This window comes from Ctenocephalides felis, unplaced genomic scaffold (genome assembly GCF_003426905.1).
Source record: "Ctenocephalides felis isolate EL2017-DRISC unplaced genomic scaffold, ASM342690v1 CF-g0.4_SCAFFOLD_01886, whole genome shotgun sequence".
Classification (NCBI taxonomy): Eukaryota; Metazoa; Arthropoda; class Insecta; order Siphonaptera; family Pulicidae; genus Ctenocephalides; species Ctenocephalides felis.
The window spans coordinates 117,856,418-117,865,425 of NW_020538040.1; positions in this window are offsets into that span (position 1 = coordinate 117,856,418).

A 9,008-nucleotide genomic window follows, 5' to 3' on the forward strand; every position below is an offset into this window, starting at 1 on the left:
CAAATGACAGTCTTCATTTGTTTTTAATGTCAAACTATGCTTCAAATATTTTCATGGTCAAACAATAATAAGCAGTTTTTTTGTAATTTTTTTCATATATTTCTACAGTCTAACTATATTTTTAGGAATCAAAAAATCGAAGAAAACTCCCCGAACAAACTTCAAGAAGATTTATGAAAATCCGAGTAATAGTTTAGGGGGATTAATCTTTCATACGCCATTACAGAAGAATTTTTTATATAAGATATATATATATATATATATATATATATATATATTTATATATATATATATACTAGCTGACCCGGCAAACGCTGTTTTGTTAAGTATATTCTAAACAATTTCTTCAGAATCAAAAAAATGAATACTTTTAGTGTATAAGGATGTGTTGTTTGAATGCTATATACAATGAGGTATTATAAAAATAATAAACCCCATTAATTTGTCTATATTTTGTCAATACAAGCAAACTGGAAATTATATACACTTTCTATAGAAAACACGGTATAATACAATCCAAGTCTTTTTTTGGCATTTCGACTTATTGATTACGTTTCAACTTTTTTAGATACTTTTTGAATTCTGGATTTTGTGTGTAAATGTAAATTATAGTACTGGGCTTATAAAAAAATTTCAAATTTCTGCGAGGAGAGATAGAATATAAATTAAGTATTATTTCTTTGACCTGCTTTTTAAAAAGTTTCAAGTGCGATTTGATGAATTAAAGGAAATAAAGAGTATATATGTAGAGGAGGGCGAGGCACAAAGGTCCAATTTGACTTTGAGCAAATATAAACTTTATTGTGAAAACCAATTCAATTATATCACAACAAATAATACATCTCAAACAAATAATTATCTGACTACGTTCAGTAAAACTGTCAGCTACTTCATCATTGTAGAAATGTGCTTTTTTGATGCGATTCAAAAATTTGTTATCTAGACCTTTTTACCCTATAGGCGGGGTAACTTGGAACGGCCAGGTGGCAAACAGTTGAATGTCTTATTTCAATTTTAATGGTATTTAACAAAATAAGTATACTTTTATCTAATGCTAAAAAACTACCAATGGAAGAAAATACTTTTATTATGGATTTTCAAAGATTACCGTTTATCTCCCGAAAGCAAAGTCATAAGAATCAAGGTTATAGCCGGTTATTCATCTTCTTCCCTCTACTTTCAAATATTGTTGTTAAACAATGCTTAACTTTACTGATTTTTCACACATAGGTGGTGAACCTTTTTAACCCCGGATCTTCATATATTACTATCTATACTTTGTTAAATTCTGGGAAATCATAACTGGGAAAATGTTATTCGACAAAACGTCCCTTTGATCGATACCAAATTTAGGTTCTAAATTGAAATCATATAAATAAAAAATAATATAACCTAGAAAATGTTTTATAAATACCAACGAGTATATAAATATACAAATGATATCTTTCAGAGCACCGTGTTTGAGAAAAATATGCCAAAAAGTGAATTTTCATATTAGCATTTTAAAAAAGTTGAAATTTTGATTCCCTAGTAACACCCTCGGCCCGTTTACTAACGTTTTGTATATAAATAAAAGTACAAACAAAACTACTCACTACAATTTATTCATAATTAAATAATATTCACGTAAAACATCTTATTCAGCGTAATTGAACATCATCGGTCAAAAACGTTTGACATTTCACGTATTAGCCACCGTCCATTGCTTTATTAAAATTACGCTCCTACAAAAATTTTCAAATTAAAAATGTAAAGTTTCTTTGCGATTTTGAAATAATATCTTACCTTTCCGACCATCTCTGGATTGGCACGAATTTTTCAACACTAAGACTGGCCAAATCGGTTTAGCCCTTTTCGAGTTTTACCGAAGCCTTTGATCGAGAGCTCCATTTTTATATATATATATATATATATATACCATATATATACCATATATATATACCAGGTATATACATTTCAAACCGCCTGCTATTTACTGATGGCCATATTAATTTATACGAGTATATAGATGGCTGTAGTAGTCTGTCAGTTTTTTCTTATAGTTTTGACATCTGTCCATAATAAAAAATACCAACTGTTTTAATATTCGTACCAGAAAATAGATTTTTCATCATTTTGAAAATGTCGAATTCAGCGCCAGAAAATGTGGTTTTGCGGGGATCTTTAGGAACCTTTTTTCATTTGAAAAAAAGTGCTGCTGAAAGTCATCGTTTGTTGGTGAAAGCTTACGGTGACCATGCCCTGTCCGAAACATAGTGCAAGAAGTGGTTTCGACGATTCAGAAGTGGTAATTTTGATTTGAGAAACGAAGAACGTGGAAGACCACCAAAAAAGTTTGAAGATGCTGAACTGCAAGCATTGCTCGATGACGATGACAGTCAAACTCAAAAACAACTTGCAAAACAATTTAATGTGACACAAACATGCATTTACTTACGTTTAAAAGCCATGGGCAAGATTCAAAAGTGTGGAAAATGGGTGCCACATGAATTAAACGAAAGACAGCAAGAAAACAAAAAAACCACTTGTGAAATTCTTACGAATGGCACGAAAGAAAGAGCTTTTTTTACCGAATCGTGACTGGAGATGAAAAATGGATCTATTTTGACAATCTTAAACGCAAAAAATCATGGGTCAATCTTGGTCAACCCTCAACATCGACTGCGAGGTCAAATCGCGTTGGAAAGAAGATAATGCTCTGTGTTTTGTGGGATCATGAGGGTGTGATTTATTATGAGCTTCTAAAATCAGGCGAAACTGTTAATACCCAACGTTATCGACAGCAAATAATAAATTTGATTGATGCATTGCTTGAAAAGTGACCAGCATGGGTCACCAGACACGAAAAAGTGATTTTCCAACATGATAACGCCCCAGCACACAAATCAAAACCGGTCAGAGACACCATTGCCGCACTTCACTGGGATGTCTTACGCCACCCGCCCTACTCACCAGACTTGGGGCCTTCTGACTTCCACTTGTTTGCTTTCATGGGGCACGCGCTTGCTGAACAGTACTTCGATTCTTACAAAGAAGTGGAAAAATGGTTCGGTAAATGGTTTGCCTCAAAAAACAAACGCTTCTACTGGCAAGACATTCACAATTTGGCTGAAAGATGGCAAAAATGTGTGGCAAACGATGGCAAATACTTTGAATAAAATAAATTGTACCATTTTCTTACAATAAACGTGTTTTTTTCAACTCAAAAGAGGGCGTTTTGATATTTATACACCTGGTATATATTATAAAATTGTTGTTGGGCATCCATCCAGTGAAAGAAAATGTTTTCATTAAGAAAACATACATTTTGGGTCTTAATTTGACCCATCTTCAGTGACCGACAATTTAAAACAATAAAAAAAATACATAATTACATAAAAATATAAATAAAAACATGTAAAAAAGCATAAATCTATTCACGAGTGGAAAAATATAATTACAATTCCAATTCTTAAACCAGGTAAAGATCCTTCAAGAGCAGAATCATATCGTCCTATATCATTGTCTTCATGTATAGCAAAAACATTCGAACGACTGATCAAAAGAAGATTGGAATGGTGGGCGGAAAGCAACAAGATATTCCCGAGTTACATGCTAGGATTTCGTAATAATCGGGGTACAATTGACGTTATCACATCCTTAGTGTATGAAATTAAAATTAATTTAGCAAAAAATAATCTCCTGATGACTGCAAACGTGGACTTAGTTAATGCATATAACTGCGTTCAAATACCTATATTAATGAAGATTCTGTCTGATATAAAGATGCCAAGAAGATTTATTCTTCATATACACCATCTCATATCAGACCGCAGAATCAATCTTAGGTGTAACAATTCACAATTTGGACCACGTAAAATGAAAGAAGGACTACCTCAAGGATCCGTTCTTAGTCCGCTATTATTCAATCTATATACCTGCAAGTTATAAACCGAGCTAGATCTGGAAGTCAAAATTATGCAGTATGCAGACGATATTATACTTCTACATAAGGCTCATACTTTGAATGAGGCTATTGATAAAATGAATATAACAATGCAACTCTTCCATAACTGGTGCACATCGTTAGGGTTTGTTTTGTCAGAAAATAAAAGTACCTCTTTACAAGACATAGGAAGTCTATAATTCCAGACTATACAGCATAAACAATTATGTTCTGAAGGTTGAACCTACAATTAGATGCCTCGGGCTACTTATTGATGACAAATTAAAGTGGAAACCACACAATGATTATCTAGTCTCTAAATGTGAAGAAGCACTGAATATTCTCAGGTTTCTCAATCACATAAATTATGGTGCTGATATCAAGATTTCTCTTAGAATATATAAGCAATTAATACTATCTAAGTTGGATTATGGTAGTTTCATATATGGCGACGCATCCAAAAGTGTACTTAGCAAACTATACATAATCCAAAACAAAGCTTTGAGGTCTTGTTTGGGGGTCATGCGTTCCACGCCTATCAATGCGTTACATGTTGAAGCTAACATATAATCTTTACACTTGAGAAGGAGGTTATTGGCTTCAAACTTTATCATAGATAGAATGAAATTTAACAACGTAGTATTAAAGAATGTGAATCAGATCAATAATGAACTGAACAGCCCATACTGGAGAAATAGGAAGAGGCCTATACTAATAACTGCGTATCGTGAAGTGGTAGAAAAATGTAATCTCTTACAAACTTGGACTGCAACCTCAAGATTTCATTTCAAATACGATGTTACTTCTTCTAATCTGAAAAATATAATTCAAATCGATTTCGCCAATGCGCACTATAGCGGAGATACCAATAAATGTAGGATGGAGGTCGAAGGAAGTATACATGAAACATTTGAAGACTATGATAGATTTTATACAGATGGTTCGAAGAATTCAGATGGTGTTGGTGCGTGTTTTTACCATCAGGGGACAAATTCCTTCACAAAATATAAACTAGATAAAGATGCGTCGATATATACAGCGGAAATGTATGCTATTAATAGGTGTGTAAAGTATATTGATGAACATAATGTGAAGAAATCGGTAATAATCAGCGATAGCAGGTCTGCTCTTGAGGGCATGTTGTCGTTGGGAAAGGACCCGTCATTATTAACGATAGATACACTAAATGACATACATGCGATATTATCAAAAAATTGGGAGTTACGCATAGTATGGGTAAGAAGTCATATTGGGATAGCTGGCAACGAAGCGGCGGATAACGGCGCCAAAGATGCAATAAATACAGGGACTGTTGCTGCGGATGGAATATCTTATAGAGACATAAAAAGATTTAACAGAGCAAACATACGGAACATTTGGCAATTGGATTTCCAGTTATCTATTAGAATTAAAGGTAAATTTTATGGTATGATACAAGGAAAAATTCCAGTCAAACCATGGTATGACGAATTTAAGGAGTGTCGGCCGTTTTACGCAACATTGTGTAGATTAAGACTGAATCATTCTTACGCTCCGTTCTGCCTAAGCAGAATTGGGATCGATATCGATCCTAGTTGCTACTGTTTGGGCGAAGCGACTAGGGCGGATGCAGAGCACATCATCATGGAGTGTAAACGTTGGGAAAAGGGCAGACAAAAACTATGGGAGGAAATAATCAAACAAAAAATCTCACTTCCAATTAATTTTATAACAGTGCTGACAGATACAAAATTATATGGAGCTCTTTATATTTACATCAAATCAAATAATATAAAATTATAAATGCAATATACATAAAACAATGATATATATGTAAGAGATAGTGTAGATATTATGTAATTTAGTATATGGCTAATGTACCAGTTTATAAAGCCAATAAAATAATAAAAAAAAAAAAAAAAAAAAAAAATTAATAAATTTGTATTATAACAAATATAAAATGTGAAAGTATATAAAAATGAAAAACAAATAATAAACAAATGTAAATAAACTCACCATAAAAATAAATTTGAACTAGTTGGGTGTATGGCATCGTGCCTTAAAGCAAATTGCTGGAACTTCTTGTACCGTAACGAAATGTTTGACGAATATTAAATGTTTTCAAATAGACTATTATAAATAAATACTGTAACATCGTCTAATATTTATAAGAATTATATAAACTGAATTGCAAAGTTGAAATTATTTGTTTAAAGTATATTAGAACTTTAGTCAGAATTAAAATTAAAATCTGATATATTTTTGATATACAAAAAAAAATTTTTGAAAAAAAAATTTGAAAAAAAAATTTTTAAACTTTTTTTTCCAAAATCAATTATTCTGTCAAAACAAGCAAAAAGTTCTTTGAATCATTTAAATCGGACGCTTAGTTCTCTTAAAAACTGCCATTTTTTGCACATTTAGCTCTGTATCTTCGAAATGGCTAGGCCTGCCTTTGCCAAAAACTAATCATCTCTTCTCTCAATCATTACAAATTGAATGTTTTTTAGATCATTCAAATCGGATGCTCCGTTCTCTCAAAAACTCGATTTTTATTTTCTGCACTCTTTGCTCTTTATCTCCGTAACTGCTAGACCTGCCTTTGCCAAAAACTAATCAGCATATTTCCCTATCAATAGAAATCAAATGATTTTTGAACCATTCAAATCGGTTGATCCGTGCGCCTGAAAACGTGACTGAAAAATTGTATCCATACATACATACACACACACACATCCATTTTTCCTGAGGTATCCCAGAATGTTCAGAAACCTTCAAAACGTCGAGCAATGCAAAAATTTTCAATTTCGATTTTTGAACGATTACGATAACTCACCCTACGGGATGTAAAAAATTTTACGCGGTTTTGAAATAATACCTCACCTTTCCCACTACCTACTGATTGGCACAAATTTTCCAAGACTAAGAGTGGCCAAATTCGTACAGCCATTTTAACGTTTCACCATACCTAATATTTAATCGAGCTCCATTTTTATATATAAGATATACATACATACACACATATATATATATATATATATATATATATATATATACATAGCTGGGCACCGTTAATCAAAAAGTTAACTTCGTTAATCGTTAATCCGCTACAAAAAAAGTTAGCTTCGTTAAACGTTAAAGCGTTACATTTCGGAAGAATTAACGCAAGTTAACGTTAATCGTTAATCCGTTAATATGTGTAAAATTACAGTTTTATATGGTTGCGTTAGTAAACTTAAAAAACTTATTGCTTTAAGTTCTGGAAGTTAACAGGTTATGAATAAAACAAAATACTTGTATAATTCAAATGTGTATTTTAAAAATGAGTATATATACTATATATATAATATATATACTAATAATATAAGTCATAAATAATATAAGTCATATAATAATAATATAAGTCATATAATAATATAAGGTCTAAGCATATTTTTTTTTAAATAAAGGGAAAGAGTTTTTTTTGGCGAAAAATAGGAAATATAGCGCGGCGGGTTAGGCGTCGGGCATAAGGTGCATATTACCCTTCATGAACATTAACATGTTGAAGTTCTCGTCTGAAAGTGAGGTTCGTTTTGGTGTCAAAATGTCTTTACCCGTGGAAAACAAACGTTCAACTGCAGCGCTTGAGGGTATAGCCGTATTGTACTTAATAAATAAATTTATAAATATCTGTTCCCCGAGGAATGCAGCATCGTTGAACGAGTCTTTCGATTTCATGTCCAGCCACATTTTAACGAGACTTTGCGCTTTATTTTTTGAAGAGTTGGAGCTCCTTGGTTTTTCTTTACACTGAGTGACAGAATTGAAAAAGTCTTCCTCTTCATCATCACTCGCATTGCTCCCTCCGCCACCTAAACTATCACCGTCCTTCGAGTTTTCCGCTGCTTCTTGCCGTAAGGCATCTTCTACCTTTTTTTCCATGCACTTTCTTACTGCATCCACCCTACTGCTGTCATACGTTTCCAGCCATATCAACCGGAACTTTGGGTGAAATGCCGCGGCAAGTTGGCACTGTTCATCGTTCAGAAGTGGTCCACATCTTTTCTCTATGCCATTTAATAAGGCATTGGCTAAAGCTGTGCAATTTACTAGGCCCTTAGATTTAATATTTTTTAATTTATAGACAGTTGCTGCAATTGTCGGTAGTAGTGATCCGAGATATGCTTGATCTTCCCCTTGGATACGATCAAGGGCATTCGCGACAGGTGCCATAACCTGTAAATAAGTATTTAATATAAGTATAAATATGATGTGAAAAGAAAATAACTTTACTAAAACGTTATTTCAAACTATGTACATATATAAATTTACCTTTGCGTACTCTTTCATTACAGTTACATCTTGGTCATTGAAAGTTAGAATTTTTAGTTGAGTCATAACCCTGTGAAGAGAAGGCCTTTTTGATTTCAATATTGTATTGAGAACGATAATAGCATCATACAGAGAGTTCCACCTTGTCGAATTTGGAAGGACAAGTCGTCTGCCTAGTTCAGTGTGAATGATATCTGCTACTACCGTGCTACGTGATTGCTGATTCCAGAGAGTACGTGCCTTGGCTAAGGCACTTCTGTAGGGAGTTTTGAAAACAGTTATTTGTAGAGCAGCATCTACATCTTTGCTAGCGACCAAATTGAACGTATGTGCAGCACATCTCATCTGAACTGGCAAAGTATTAAAGTTTTCTAATATCTGTTCATTGATTTCATTGCACTGGAGACGATCAGGAGCATTCAGTATGTTTTCTACTAAAATAAATTCTAAGTCATCATTTTCTTCTAAGTTTGGATTTAAAAGATTGGCAATATCAGGGTCAGACTCAGACTCTAAATCACACAATGGCAACTATGGAAGTATGTCGATCTCCGACCCGAATTGCACAAATGCCTTTACAAAGTTAGTGCCATTATCCGTAGTAGTCCTAAAGTAAAATTAAGCCAGCTTTTTAATGTATGTATGAATGTGGTTTGTGGATTCACTTGTATACATACGAAAATAAAATAACCTAACCAACTTAAAAAGTTGAAAATCCTCCGACATTCACATTTCAAAGTACAATATCTCCTGAAAGACTAAATCGATTTTGATCAAACCTAGCTAAGAA